Genomic DNA, 15,043 nt, shown 5'->3' with positions numbered 1-15,043 from the left:
TCTGGGTACATCACATGACCTCGAAAGATCCTTAAGCATTTTATACATTACAACTGTGTATCACGTGACCACTAAGGTCCTATACATATATTTGCTCTACATTAAATTAACATGTACACACTTTACTTAAGACTACTAGGGGTAAGCCCTACAGGAGAGCCCTATAGACATGGAGGGACTCTAACTGTGGGGACCTTAGACAAGAGACAGGACCAGGTCCTGTACCGGGACACCACATAAACAAAAATAAATGTAAACATTTGTGGTATTATCTAGTAAACTAGTAAAATATAATTTTTATAAAACCACTTGGTCAATGATGTAAACGTAAGAGAAAAAAAAATAACAAAGTCATAAATTGCGGATTTTTGGTCACTTCATATACCAGAAAAACATGAATAAAAAGCGATTATAAAGTCCCATCAAAACAAATATGGTACCGATAAAAACAGATCTCAGCACAAATAATTAAACATCTCACATAGATCCCTGTATACAAAAATTAAGTTATAGAAGTCAGAAGAGGACAATTTGAAGCATACTATGTATTTATTTTTTACTAAAATTAATCATTTTTTTAAACTACGGTAGTAAAATAAAACAACATCTATATAAATTGGGTATCGTTGTAATCGTATTGACATACAAAATAAATATAACTTGATCAATTTCCTGTAAAGTGCACTGCATAGAACCTATACCCCCTAAAATTGCATGTGGATTTTAAAAGGAGATGAGGAAAAAATGAAAATGCATTAACTGAAAAATCGCTGCTTCATTAAGGGGTTTAACTTTATCCACAAAATATGTCCCTGGAGGTAACAGGGCAAATCATAAATTCAACAACCTTTGAGGGGTTACCCCCTCGCGGGGATTAAACCCTTCACTAGAACCCCCCTTAAAAACAATCTTTATTCTTAGCTTGTTAAAATATTACCCCTTCACACTATTGTTAAAATTGTCAGTGGAGAGTATGGTGTTAGGGAGCTATAATTACTCCTCTCTTTGTATATGGAGCTTGTAATATATAATTCTCCGTGCCAATCTTCTATTGCTTTGGCGCAGAGTATGCCTATGCTCTAAACTATTATTATCCCTCCACTGTTTAAAACTAACTACCAGCCCACCCGACGTTTCGGTGATAAATCACCTTTGTCAAGGGTTAGAGGCTAATGCCGCGAGGAACGCTGTGCACTTACTAATATAGCCTACTGTTGACATCACTTCCTAACTTAATTGACCAATCCCGTAGCGCCACATCATATTCCCATGTATCGCGGTCACGGCTCCTCCACTAATAGTAAAGGAAGTCCGTGACGTGCTGGTCACATGGTTTCATCATGTGATCGAGTTCCTGTCATCCGCGTCCTAGGTTGTCAACGTTACACATCCTTTCCCGTGTCATGTGACCTCTACTTTACTACGTCACTCCTGCGCTCCGATAGTTTCAGCGCATGCGCTAGAACTTAGATTCTTCTCTGATGTTTACATCCATAGTGCGCACTCTCCGGGACTTAGAGAAAATCACGGTCACATACTTCTGATGCGAATATCTTCTAGCTCCATGTGTTTTGGTCACATCTATATTCAATAGTTCTCATCAGGTAAGTATTAGGGAAAATGCATTATATTCTTAGGTGGATTAGGTTTCTTTTTTTATATATAGGCTATTAAAAAATAATAATAATAATTGGTCTTAGTGGTTATGTTATTTTATTTCCAGGGGGACATAGCATTTAATAGGAGGACTTTCAGATATCTCTACATTATATGCATGAGTCATTAGGTATATAGACTATCGTATATCCATGTAGTTATAAACTCATATATGCTCGGCCCACATATATCCTTGAGTATTCTCATTAGAAGGAGGGGCGGATCTGCCTCCTCAAAGGGTTTTGTAACCAGTGTGCTATTTTCAAAAAGGATATAAGTTGGCCCTTGTTAGTTAGCCATTACTCATTGTATATAAATATTATCCTTCCTATAAAGAGATAACAAGAATAATTCATCATATTCAAACATTCTCTCTCTTACAGAGAGAATATATTGTTATTCTACATGTTCTTCCTTATTACATTTCCTTATTTTATTGATCTTGATTTCTATTTTGTTTCATATCCTTTATTCCTTCCTAGATGATATTTCCATAGCTGATGGCCACTGTCTCCCTATTAAAGGTACGTACTATCTGTAAGTTGTTAAATTCATCACCCTGTTTCTACATAATCCACAATACCACTCTTTGGTTTCACTAATTAGTGCACAGTTCCTCCGTCACTAGAATCTTCTAGTAGTATTATTTGCTATGGGGTTAATTTGTAATGAATTAGATCAATATTATTGACAAATCAAGAGCATATTGTCTTTTTTTTATATTACTCTAAGAATGCTGTAAATGTAAGTTCCTCATTCAGTCCAAAGGGACTTCTACTATTTAAACGGTAAATCCATTTTGTCTCTTCTTTCAACAATGCTCTATCAATGTTCCCTTTTCTGGGTCCAATTTTGAATTGTCGAAGACCCCAGAATTTCAGTACATCGGCTTTATTTTCATGTCTCATTCTAATATGTCGGGCCAGAGGGGTATCCACCCCTGTCCTTATTGTGCTTAGATGTTTTCCCACTCTTCTCCTTAGTTCTTGCGTAGTCTTCCCCACATATAGTTTGGGGCATGTACAGGTAGCGATATAAATAACATTTTGGCTGCTGCAATTAAAGAAATCCCTAATGGTGTATTCTCTGCCGTCAGACGGATTCCTAAACTTTTTAATTTTCGCCATGTGTTTGCAAGTACTGCAATGTCCACATGGGAATGATCCATTTGGCGGATTTGGAATCCAAGTGGATTGACTTTCCTTTCTTTGTTGGAAATGGCTGTGGACCAAAATATCCTTAATGTTGGCTCCCCTCCTATATATGATGCTTGGTCTGCCTCCAATAACATCTTGTAAGTCGGGGTCTATTCTTAGAACATGCCAATGTTGGCTTAGTATCCTTGTAATCTGAGATGCATATCCATCAAAAGTTCCAATACATCTAATTGTCTTTTGGGGAGTATCCATTGCATTCCTTGAGCCCAGTAGTTCAGTTCTGTCAAATGTCCTTACCTTATTATAGGCTCTTCTCATATGTTGTTTGGGATATCCCCGTTCTACAAACCTTCTCATTAAGTTATCACTCTCTTTTTGAAAGCTTGTCTCTTGAGAGCAGTTTCTTTTAGCACGAAGGTACTGTCCGTACGGTATACTCCGTCTTAATGGGCCTGGATGCCAGCTCTGCCAGTGGAGGAAGCTGTTCGTGGCTGTCGCTTTTCTATAGATATCAGTTTGTATTCTATATTCTTCATCAATGGATATAGTGATATCTAGAAAGTTGATGCTCTTACCACCTTCTTCAGGGGTAAATTTCATCCCTATTTCATTGGTATTTAGCTTATCAACAAATTCCCTAAAAAGTGCTGTGCCCCCCTCCCAAAAAATCAGTATATCATCAATATACCTCCCCCAAAAAGAAATGTGCTGAGTGTAGTGCTGTAATTCTTCCCCAAAAACAAAAGTGCTCTCCCACCACCCCAAAAATAAATTAGCAAACGATGGTGCACACGTGGTCCCCATAGCTGTACCCTTTACTTGTTTGTAAAGGGTACCCCCAAAAATAAAAAAAATTGTGTGTTAAGATAAATTCAAGTAGTGTAGTGACAAAGGAATTGTGCCTTTCAAAGTGTGTACTACGTGTACTTAAATAAGTGTTAACCGCAGTGATCCCTAATTGGTGATCTATGTTACTATATAGGCTCTCAACGTCGAGGCTCATCAATTGAGTGCATGGTGTTACTGATAACTCACTAATTTTAGTGACAGTGTCTTTAGTGTCTTTCAAATGTGAGGGTAGGTATGTTACAAATGGGGCTAAGATCTTATCTACATATACACTTGCTCCCTGAGTGATGTATTTCCGGAGACAATGGGGCGTCCTTTTATGGGATCCAAGTTTTTATGTGTCTTTGGTAAAGCATAAAAGGTGGAGATAGTTGGGCAAGAATTAAAAATGAATTTGTACTCATTATCCGTAATCAGACTTCCCTCTTTGGCTACATCCAGTATTGCTTTAAGTTCTTTTAAATACTGTTTTGTCGGATCACTAGATAAAATATTGTAGGTTGTTCTATCGTCCAAAAGACGACGGACCATGCATTCGTAGTCTTCTCTATCAAGCAGTACAATATTTCCTCCCTTGTCGGAAGGTTTGATGATTATATCATCATTCTCCTGTAGCTTCTTCAGTGCCACCCGTTCTTCTGGGGAGAGATTTGAATGTATCTTGCTACTTTGCGGTTTAATCTTTTTGATGTCTTGAACTACTAGGTTTACAAAGGTTTCAATATTAGAGAATTGGGATATAGATGGATTCATCAGTGATCTTGGTTTCAGATTAGTGAATGGTGCATTTATTGTGGTCTCAAGTCCTTCATTTTCATTTAACAGGTCTATAAGTACTTCTACAGCTGCAGATTCCCTGCGTCTTAAATCATTGGTACTGTCCACATTGTGGATATGCCACTTATGAAGAGCCAATTTCCTTGCAAAGAGATGAATGTCCTTCACCCACTCAAACTCATCGAATCTGGGAGTTGGGGTGAAGGACAAACCCCTCAACAGGAGTTTGCATTCAGCTTCTGTTGGTCTGTATGTAGATAAATTGAATATTTTCATGCTCATGGTATCACTACTCATTGGATTACTCACAAGATCATTTCCATTACTCTCTGCATTTATGGTTATGTGGCTCTCTTAGTCCTCTATATCATTCTCGGTTGTACGGGTTGTCCCGGTTGGCCAATGTTCATTTGTGAACCTAATTGACCCATTCCTCCCTGAGTTGTCATAGGTACTGTTCCTACTTGTGGGGTAACTGACGGGGTCATATGGGATGTGCTCACAGGACCTCCCATCCCCCCCCCCCCCTGTCATTCCCAACTGTTGGCCTAAAAAAGGAACCTGAGATAAGGGTGCCGCTGGTTGAGAGGATGTATTTAACCTTGTCGTGGTCATTCTGTTTGCCCCTATATTGTCCATACTTGGACCAGATGCCACATTCATAATATGGCCTGTAAATCTTGTATTGCTTGCATTCAGATTCATTGACATTTGATTGGGGGCATTGGGGAATGTTGCAGAGGACATGCCATATCCAGAGCCACCGCCACCATTTTGATTCCATGTTGTCTGATTGTGAATATCTGGGCGTGAATTGGCAGTACGTTGATATATTAAGAGGGCTGGACAAAGCTCATTGGTCAGCAAACCTGTAAGTTATGAACTCAGTGAACTCTGGGTACATCACATGACCTCGAAAGATCCTTAAGCATTTTATACATTACAACTGTGTATCACGTGACCACTAAGGTCCTATACATATATTTCCTCTACATTAAATTAACATGTACACACTTTACTTAAGACTACTAGGGGTAAGCCCTACAGGAGAGCCCTATAGACATGGATGGACTCTAACTGTGGGGACCTTAGACAAGAGACAGGACCAGGTCCTGTACCGGGACACCACATAAACAAAAATAAATGTAAACATTTGTGGTATTATCTAGTAAACTAGTAAAATATAATTTTTATAAAACCACTTGGTCAATGATGTAAACGTAAGAGAAAAAAAAATAACAAAGTCATAAATTGCGGATTTTTGGTCACTTCATATACCAGAAAAACATGAATAAAAAGCGATTATAAAGTCCCATCAAAACAAATATGGTACCGATAAAAACAGATCTCAGCACAAATAATGAAACATCTCACATAGATCCCTGTATACAAAAATTAAGTTATAGAAGTCAGAAGAGGACAATTTGAAGCATACTATGTATTTATTTTTTACTAAAATTAATCATTTTTTTAAACTAGTAAAATAAAACAACATCTATATAAATTGGGTATCGTTGTAATCGTATTGACATACAAAATAAATATAACTTGATCAATTTCCTGTAAAGTGCACTGCATAGAACCTATACCCCCTAAAATTGCATATGGATTTTAAAAGGAGAGGAGGAAAAAATGAAAATGCATTAACTGAAAAATCGCTGTTTCATTAAGGGGTTAACAGAGACATCTCCTCATGTATAACTGTGTCCTGAAGGAGAATATTACTCCTGTGATATTACGTGGGTTGCCACCTTTCTTGCCAAAAAATACCGCCCATGCTAATTTGCATAATTAATTATATATGCGTGACATCACAGGAAGTGGTATAAGAGATACAATACATATGTGGGGGAAATTTTGTCCTCTTCTGATCCCTATGACTCTTTTATTGTTCCAAATACTGGGATGTATAGGGCTCATTTATTGCACCGTGATCTGTTGTTTTATTGGTACCATTTTTGTTTTGATTCGACTTTTTGATTGCTTTTTATTTGTTTTTTCTGGTATATGATGTGACTAAAAATACAAAAAAATGTGGTTTACTTAACGTTACATTTAAATAGTTTGGACAATTCTACATATAGGCACATCTGTTTATAACATCTGAGCTAATATAAGCAGATATGATATTCAGGAGCATGGAAAAGCTAGGTGATAGATTGTCACCTAGCTTTTCCATGCTCCTAAATGGTATATGTGTTTATAATAGCTATACTAATGTGGAATGTACCTCTTTGGAAGAGAATCTTTGGATCTGTCCAAATGCCTCATAATGACCACTGCCGGGCGGACAGCTGCAGGAAACACATGCATGTTCACCGGACCGTAAGTGGAACAGGGCCGGCCTGGGAGATCACAGGGCTGGCCCTCTTATATGACATACTGATAATTGATCGCGGGTAGGCGGGTGGTCGGAAAGGCAGGTGGCCTAAGCGGGTGCCGGGTGGCCTGTGTCGCCTAGTTGCAGCTGCAGCTCCAGCTCCGTCCACCACTACATGAATCCAGCCCTGACCACAGCTCACTGATTTAACCCCTTAAGGACCAGGCCATTTTACACCTTAAGGACCAGAGCGTTTTTTGCAATTCTGACCACTGTCACTTTAAACATTAATAACTCTGGAATGCTTTTAGTTATCATTCTGATTCCGAGATTGTTTTTTCGTGACATATTCTACTTTAACTTAGTGGTAAAATTTTATGGTAACTTGCATCCTTTCTTGGTGAAAAATCCCCAAAATTTGATGAAAAAAATGAAAATTTTGCATTTTTCTAACTTTGAAGCTCTCTGCTTGTAAGGAAAATGGATATTCAAAATAAAACATTTTTGGGTTCACATATACAATATGTCTACTTTATGTTTGCATCATAAAATTTATGAGTTTTTACTTTTGGAAGACACCAGAGGGCTTCAAAGTTCAGCAGCAATTTGGAAATTTTTCACAAAATTTTCAAACTCGCTATTTTTCATGGACCAGTTCAGGTTTGATGTGGATTTCAAGGGTCTTCATATTAGAAATACCCCATAAATGACCCCATTATAAAAACTACACCCCCCAAAGTATTCAAAATGACATTCAATAAGTGTATTAACCCTTTAGGTGTTTCACAGGAATAGCAGAAAAGTGAAGGAGAAAATTCACAATCTTCATTTTTTACACTCGCATGTTCTTGTAGACCCAATTTTTGAATTTTTGCAAGGGGTAAAAAGGAGAAAATTTTTACTTGTATTTGAAACCCAATTTCTCTCGAGTAAGCACATACCTCATATGTTTATGTTAATTGTTCGGCGGGCGCAGTAGAGGGCTCAGAAGGGAAGGAGCGACAAATGGTTTTTGGGGGGCATGTCACCATTAGGAAGCCCCTATGGTGCCAGGACAGCAAAAAAAAACCACATGGCATACCATTTTGGAAACTAGACCCCTCAGGGAACGTAACAAGGGGTAAAGTGAACCTTAATACCCCACAGGTGATTCACGACTTTTGCATATGTAAAAAAAAAAAAAATGTTTTACCTAAAATGCTTGGTTTCCCAAAAATGTTACATTTTTAAAAAGGATAATAGCAGAAAATACCCCCCAAAATTTGAAGCCCAATTTCTCCCGATTCAGAAAACACCCCATATGGGGGTGAAAAGTGCTCTGCTGGTGCACTACAGGTCTCAGAAGAGAAGGAGTCACATTTGGCTTTTTGAAAGCAAATTTTGCTCTGGGGGCATGCCGCATTTAGGAAGCCCCTATGGTGCCAGAACCGCAAAAAAAAAACACATGGCATACCATTTTTGAAACCAGACCCCTCGGGGAACGTAAAAAGGGGTAAAGTGAACCTTAATACCCTACAGGTGTTTCACGACTTTTGCATATGTAAAAAAAAACATTTTTTTTTTACCTAAAATGATTGGTTTCCCAAAATTTTTACATTTTTTAAAAGGGTAATAGCAGAAAATACCCCCCAAAATTTAAAGCTCAATTTCTCCCGATTCAGAAAACACCCCATATGGGGGTGAGAAGTGCTCTGCTGGCGCACTACAGGTCTCAGAAGAGGAGGAGTCACATTTGGCTTTTTGAAAGCAAATTTTGCTCTGGGGGCATGCCGCATTTAGGAAGCCCCTATGGTGCCAGGACAGCAAAAAAAAAAACCACATGGCATATCATTTTGGAAACTAGACCCCTCGGGGAACGTAACAAGGGGTAAAGTGAACCTTTATACCCCACAGGTGTTTCACAACTTTTGCATATGTAAAAAAAAATAAAAAAAAATTTTTACCTAAAATGTTGGTTTCCCAAAAATTTTAGATTTTTAAAAAGGGTAATAGCAGAAAATACCCCCGATAATTTGTAACACAATTTCTCCTGAGTACAGCGATACCCCATATGTGACCCTAAACCGTTGCCTTGAAATACGACAGGGCTCCAAAGTGAGAGCGCCATGCGCATTTGAGGCCTGAATTAGGGACTTGCATAGGGGTGGACATAGGGGTATTCTACGCCAGTGATTCCCAAATAGGGTGCCTCCAGCTGTTTTAAAAGTCCCAGCATGCCTGGACAGTCAGTGGCTGTCTTGTAATACTGGTAGTAGTTGTTTTGCAACAGCTGGAGGCTCCGTTTTGGAAACAGTGGCGTACCAGACGTTTTTTATTTTTATTGGGGAGGGGAGGGGGGCTGTGTAGGGGTATGTGTATATGTAGTGTTTTTTACTTTTTATTTTATTTTGTGTTAGTGTAGTGTAGTGTTTTTAGGGTACAGTCGCACGGGCGGGGGGTTCACAGTAGTTTCTCGCTGGCAGTTTGAGCAGCGGCAGAAAATTTGCCTCAGCTCAAACTTGCAGCCGGATACTTACTGTAATCCTCCGCCCATGTGAGTGTACCCTGTACGTTCACATTGGGGGGGGGGGGGAACATCCAGCTGTTGCAAAACTACAACTCCCAGCATGTAGGGTCTATAAGTGCATGCTGGGAGTTGTAGTTTTGCAACAGCTGGAGGCTCCGTTTTGGAAACGGTGGCGTACCAGACGTTTTTAATTTTTATTGTAGGGGTATGTGTATATGTAGTGTTTTTTTACTTTTTATTTTATTTTGTGTTAGTGTAGTGTAGTGTTTTTAGGGTACAGTCACATGGGCGGGGGGTTCACAGTAGTTTCTCGCTGGCAGCTTGAGCTGCAGCAGAAAATTTGCTGCAGCTCAAACTTGCAGCCGGATACTTACTGTAATCCTCCGCCCATGTGAGTGTACCCTGTACATTCACATTGGGGGGTGGAACATCCAGCTGTTGCAAAACTACAACTCCCAGCATGTACGGTCTATCAGTGCATGCTGGGAGTTGTAGTTTTGCAACAGCTGGAGACACACAGGTTGTGAAACACCGAGTTTGGCAACAAACTCAGTGTTTTGCAACCAGTGTGCCTTCAGCTGTTGCAAAAGCTACAACCCCCAGCATGTACGGACAGCGGAAGGGCATGCTGGGTGTTGTAGTTATGCAACAGCGGGAGGCATACTACTTTGGCTGGGGATGCTGGGGATTGTAGTTATGCAACAGCTGGAGACACACTGGTTTGCTACTTAACTCAGTGTGCCTTCAGCTGTTGCAAAACTACAACTCTCAGCAGTCACCGACAGCCAACGGGCATGCTGGGAGTTGTAGTTATGCAACCAGCAGATGCACCACTACAAATTTCAGCATGCACTTAAGCTGTTTGTGCAAGCTGGGAGTTGTAGTTACACAACAGCTGAAGCTCCACTTTTCCATAGAAAGAATGTGCCTCCAGCTGTTGCAAAACCATAAGTCCCAGCATGCCCATAAGTGCATGCTGGGAGTTGTGGTGGTCTGCCTCCTCCTGTTGCATAACTACAGCTCCCAGCATGCCCTTTTTGCATGCTGGGAGCTGTTGCTAAGCAACAGCAGGAGGCTGTCAATCACCTCCTGCTGCTGCTTGATCGCCGCACAGGTCAGTCCCGCCGCCGCCGCCGCCGTCGCTCCTGGGGCCCCGATCCCAACATTAACGCCGGGGAACGGGGTCCCCAGCACCAGGGGTGCACGTCCCGCACCCGCTCACGTCCTCCGGAAGAGGGGCAGAGCGGGTGCGGGAGTGACACCCGCAGCAGGCGCCCTGATTGGTCGGCCGGTAATCCGGCTGACGAATCAGGGCGATCGTGAGGTGGCACCAGTGCCACCTCACCCCTGCTGGCTCTGGCTGTTCGGGGCCGTCTCTGACGGCCCCGATCAGCCAGTAATTCCGGGTCACCGGGTCACTGGAGACCCGATTGACCCGGAATCGCCGCAGATCGCTGGACTGAATTGTCCAGCGATCTGCGGCCATCGCCGACATGGGGGGACATAATGATCCCCCTGGGCGATATGCCGCGATGCCTGCTGAATGATTTCAGCAGGCATCGGGCACCGGCTCCCCTCCGGCTAGCAGCGGGGGGCCGGGAAAGGACAGGACGCACTCCTACGTCCTCGGTCCTTAAGGACTCGGAAACGGGGGCGTAGGAGTACGTCCATTGTCCTTAAGGGGTTAAAGGGGTTATCCAGGAAAAAAACTTTTTTTTTTTAAATATATATATCAACTGGCTACAGAAAGTTAAACAGATTTGTAAATTACTTCTATTCAAAAAACGTAATTCTGTCAGTACTTATGAGCTTCTGAAGTTGAGTTGTTCTGTTCTGTCTAAGTGCTCTCTGATTACACTTGTCTCGGGAACCGTCCAGTTTAGCAAACCTCTTCTACTCTGTGCAGTTCCCGAGACAAGCAGAGATGTCAGCAGAGAGCACTGTTGCCAGACAGAAAACAACAACTCAACTTCAGCAGCTGATAATTATTGAAAGGATTAAGATTTTTTAATAGAAGTAATTTACAAATCTGTTTAACTTTCTGGAGCCAGTAGACATAAAAAAAATAGACTTTTTCCCTGGAATACCCCTTTAAAGTGGGCGCGGCGCCGATTCCTGTTGAGCTGCTTGGCCCGTGGCCACTCTAAATAAGTGACCAGTGGAGGCTGCTACCTCCATCCCCCTGCCCAAAAAATTACCGGCATTTGTGTTGCCAGTATTTTTAATATAACATTACCGGCAGCGTGGCCAAAATACTGGCTGTATTGGTGAAATTCAAGCTAGGTGGCAACCCTAGATATTACTATAGGAGAAACCTGCAACGTATGGAACAATTCCCTGCACCACTAGGGAGATTTATCAAAACCTGTGCAGAGGAAAAGTTGCCCATTTGCCCATAGCAACCAATTAGATTGCTTCAGAGGCCTTTGTTAAAATGAAAGAACCAATCTGATTGGTCACTATGGGCACCCAGTCAGCTTTGTCCTAACATACCTGTAACTCCAAACCTGTGTCCACGTACAGAGGTGGAACTTGTAGCTTCTGGACCCCCAGTGCAAAGTCTGTGACAGGGCCCCATGTCTACCATGTGCCATTTCAAATACTGGTGTCTTTTTATGGGACAGTGGAGCCTTGGGGCCCTTCTGAAACCAGAGCCCCTGTGTGACTGATACATGTGCACCCCTATAGTTACACCCCTGTCCACATGTATCAGAAGTGATCTGTAATGAGGTCAGGTATAGCAAGTTTTTGTACCGGGGTCTGTGTGGAGGAGAGGGAAATTTTTTTTAACTTATTTTTATGAATAGACATTTCATAAATGTCTCTAATTCATGGAAAGACAGCAAACCATGGGCACTTTCAGTTTAACCCCTTAACTCCTTAACGACGCAGGACGTATATTTACGTCCTGCGACGGCTTCCGCGATATGAAGCGGGGTCGCGCCGCGAAGCCGCATCATACTGCGTCGGTCCCGGCGCCCATCAAGGGCTGGGACCCGCGGCTACTACCACACATCGCCGATCGCGGTGATGTGCGGTATTAACCCTTTAGAAGCGGCGGTCAAAGCTGACCGCCGCTTCTAAAGTGAAAGTGAAACTATCCCGGCTAGTCAGTCGGGCTGTTCGGGACCGCCGCGATAAAATCGCGGCATCCCGAACAGCGAGCAGGACACTGGGAGGGCTCTTACCTGCTTCCTCGGCGTCCGATCCCCAAATGGCTGCTCCGTGCCTGAGATCCAGACAGGAGCAGTCAAGTGGCGATAACACTGATTGCCGCCATGGTAACCCATGGCAGGGATCTGTGCAATGAATCAAAGTGTGCAGTACTATAGCCCTCTATAGCCACTGCAAAAAAAAATTGTGTAAAAAAAGTTAAAAAATATGTATTAACCCTTTCCTGAACAAAAGTTCAAAACACCCCCCTTTTCCCATAATAAAAAATTAAACATGTAAATAAAAATAAATATAAACATATGTGGTATCACCGCGTGCGTAAATGTCCGAACTATAAAACTATATCATTAAATAAACGGCATAGTCAATGGCGTACGCGCAAAAAAATTCCAAAGTCCAAAATAGCATATTTTTGGTCACATTTCAAACCATAAAAAAAAGAATCAAAAGTGATCAAAAAGTCAGCTCAAAACAAAAATGGTAACGATAAAACTTCAGATTACGGCACAATAAATGAGCCCTCACACCGTCCCGTCTCATTAAAAATAAAAAAGTTATAGGTGTCAGAAAATGAAAATTTTTAACATATAAATTTTACTGCTTCTAGTTATGATTTTTTTCAAAAGTACGACAAAATCAAAAGTATACAAGTAGGGTATCATTTTAACCGTATGGACCTACAGAATAAAAATAAGATGTCATTTCTACAGAAAAATGTACTGCGTAAAAACGGAAGCCACCAAAACACAATCACAAACACAATATGTCTACTTTATGTTTTTACTTTTGGAAGACATCAGACGGCTTCAAAGTTCAGCAGCAATTTTCCAATTTTTCACAACATTTTCAAAATCAGAATTTTTCATAGACCAGTTCAGGCTTGAAATGGATTTGAAGTGCTTTCTTATTAGAAATACCCCACAAATGACCCCAATGTAAAATCTGCACCCCTCAAAGTATTCAAAATTACATTCAGTAAGTGTGTTAACCCTTTAGGTGTTTCACAGGAATAGCAGCAATGTGAAGGAGAAAATTCAAAATCTTCCTTTTTTACACTCGCATGTTCTTGTAGACCCAGTTTTTGAATTTTTACAAGGGGTAAAAGGAGAAATATCCTCTCAAAATTTGTAACCCAATTTCTCTCGAGTAAGGTAATACCTCATATGTGTATGTCAAGTGTTCGACGGGCCCAGTAGAGGGCTCAGAAGGGAAGGAGCGACAATGGGATTTTAGAAAATGGATTTTGCTGAAATGGTTTTTGGGGGGCATGTCACATTTAGGAGGCCCCCTATGGTGCCAGAACAGCAGAAAACCCACACATGGCATACCGTTTTGGAAATGACACCCCTAAAGGCACGTAACAAGGGGTCCAGTGAGCCTTTAAACCCACAGGTGTTTGACGACTTTTCGTTTAAGTCGGATGTGTAAATGAAAAAAAAAACTGTTTTCACTAAAGTGCATTTTTTCCCCAAATTTACCATTTTTATAAAGGGTAATGGGAGAAAATGCCCCCCAAAATTTGTAACCCCATCTCTTCTGAGTATGAAAATACCCCATGTTAGGACGTAAAATGCTCTGCAGGCGAACTACAATGCTCAGAAGAGAAGGAGTCACATTTGGCTTTTGGAAAGCAAATTTTGCTGAAATGGTTTTGGGGTGGGTGGGGGGGGGGGGGAGATGTCGCATTTAGGAAGCCCCTATGGTGCCAGAACAGCAAAAATACCCACATAGCATACTATTTTGGAAACTACACCCCTCAAGTAACATAACAAGGGGAACAGTGAGCCTTAACACCTCACAGGTATTTCTCGACTTTTTGTTAAAGTTGGATGTGTAAATGAAAAAAAAATTTTTTCACTAAAATGCTGGTTTTTCCACAAATTTTTCATTTTTACAAGGGGTAATAGGAGAAAATTACCCCCAAAATTTGTAACCCCATTTCTTCTGAGTATGGACATACCCCATGTGTGTACGTCAAGTGCTCTGCAGTCGAACTACAATGCTCAGAAGAGGAGGAGAGCCATTGAGCTTTGGAAGAGTGAATTTGTTTGGAATGTAAGTCAGGGGCCATGTGCATTTACAAAGCCCCACGTGGTGCTAGAACAGTGGACCCCCCCCCCCCCACATGTGACCCCATTTTGGAAACGGGTGCAGTGAGCATTTACACCCCACTGGCATTTGACAGATCTTTGGAACAGTGGGCTGAGAAAATGAAAAATTCAATTTTTCATTTTCATAGACAGACCACTGTTTCAAAAATCTGTCAGACCCTTGTGGGGCGTAAATGCTCACTGTACTCCTTATTACATTACTTGAGGGGTGTAGTTTCCAAAATGGGGTCACATGTTGGGGGGTCCACTGTTCTGGTACCATGGGGGCTTTGTAAACACATGTGGCCTTCAATTCCGGACAAATTTTCTCTTCAAAATCCCAATGGCGCTCCTTCTTATCTGAGCATTGTAGTTCGCCCGCAGAGGACTTTACATTCACATGTGGGGTATGTTCTTACTCAGAAGAAATGGGATTACAAATTTGGGGTTTTTTTTTTTCCTGTTTTCCCTTGTGAAAATGAAAAATTTAGGGTAACACCAGCATTTTAGTGAA

General features: G+C 41.2%; 1 long non-coding RNA gene across 2 annotated transcripts in view; it reads left to right on the top strand.

Annotated features, from left to right (window-relative positions):
• The window catches only part of LOC130369472 (uncharacterized), a 39,867-nt gene that overhangs the window by 6,150 nt on the left and 18,674 nt on the right, over positions 1–15,043 (top strand). The window contains exons 2-3 of one of the 2 annotated variants that reach the window (XR_008892770.1): positions 1,498–1,604; positions 2,139–2,180. This is a non-coding gene — a long non-coding RNA (uncharacterized LOC130369472). The remainder of the gene's footprint in view (positions 1–1,497; positions 1,605–2,138; positions 2,181–15,043) is intronic. The other variant, XR_008892769.1, reaches the window with a different exon arrangement.

The sequence above is a fragment of the Hyla sarda genome, chromosome 4, assembly GCF_029499605.1.
Source record: "Hyla sarda isolate aHylSar1 chromosome 4, aHylSar1.hap1, whole genome shotgun sequence".
NCBI classification, from domain to species: domain Eukaryota; kingdom Metazoa; phylum Chordata; class Amphibia; order Anura; family Hylidae; genus Hyla; species Hyla sarda.
Note: the sequence above shows the minus strand (reverse complement) of the source record. Positions and strands in the feature narration are given on the sequence as shown.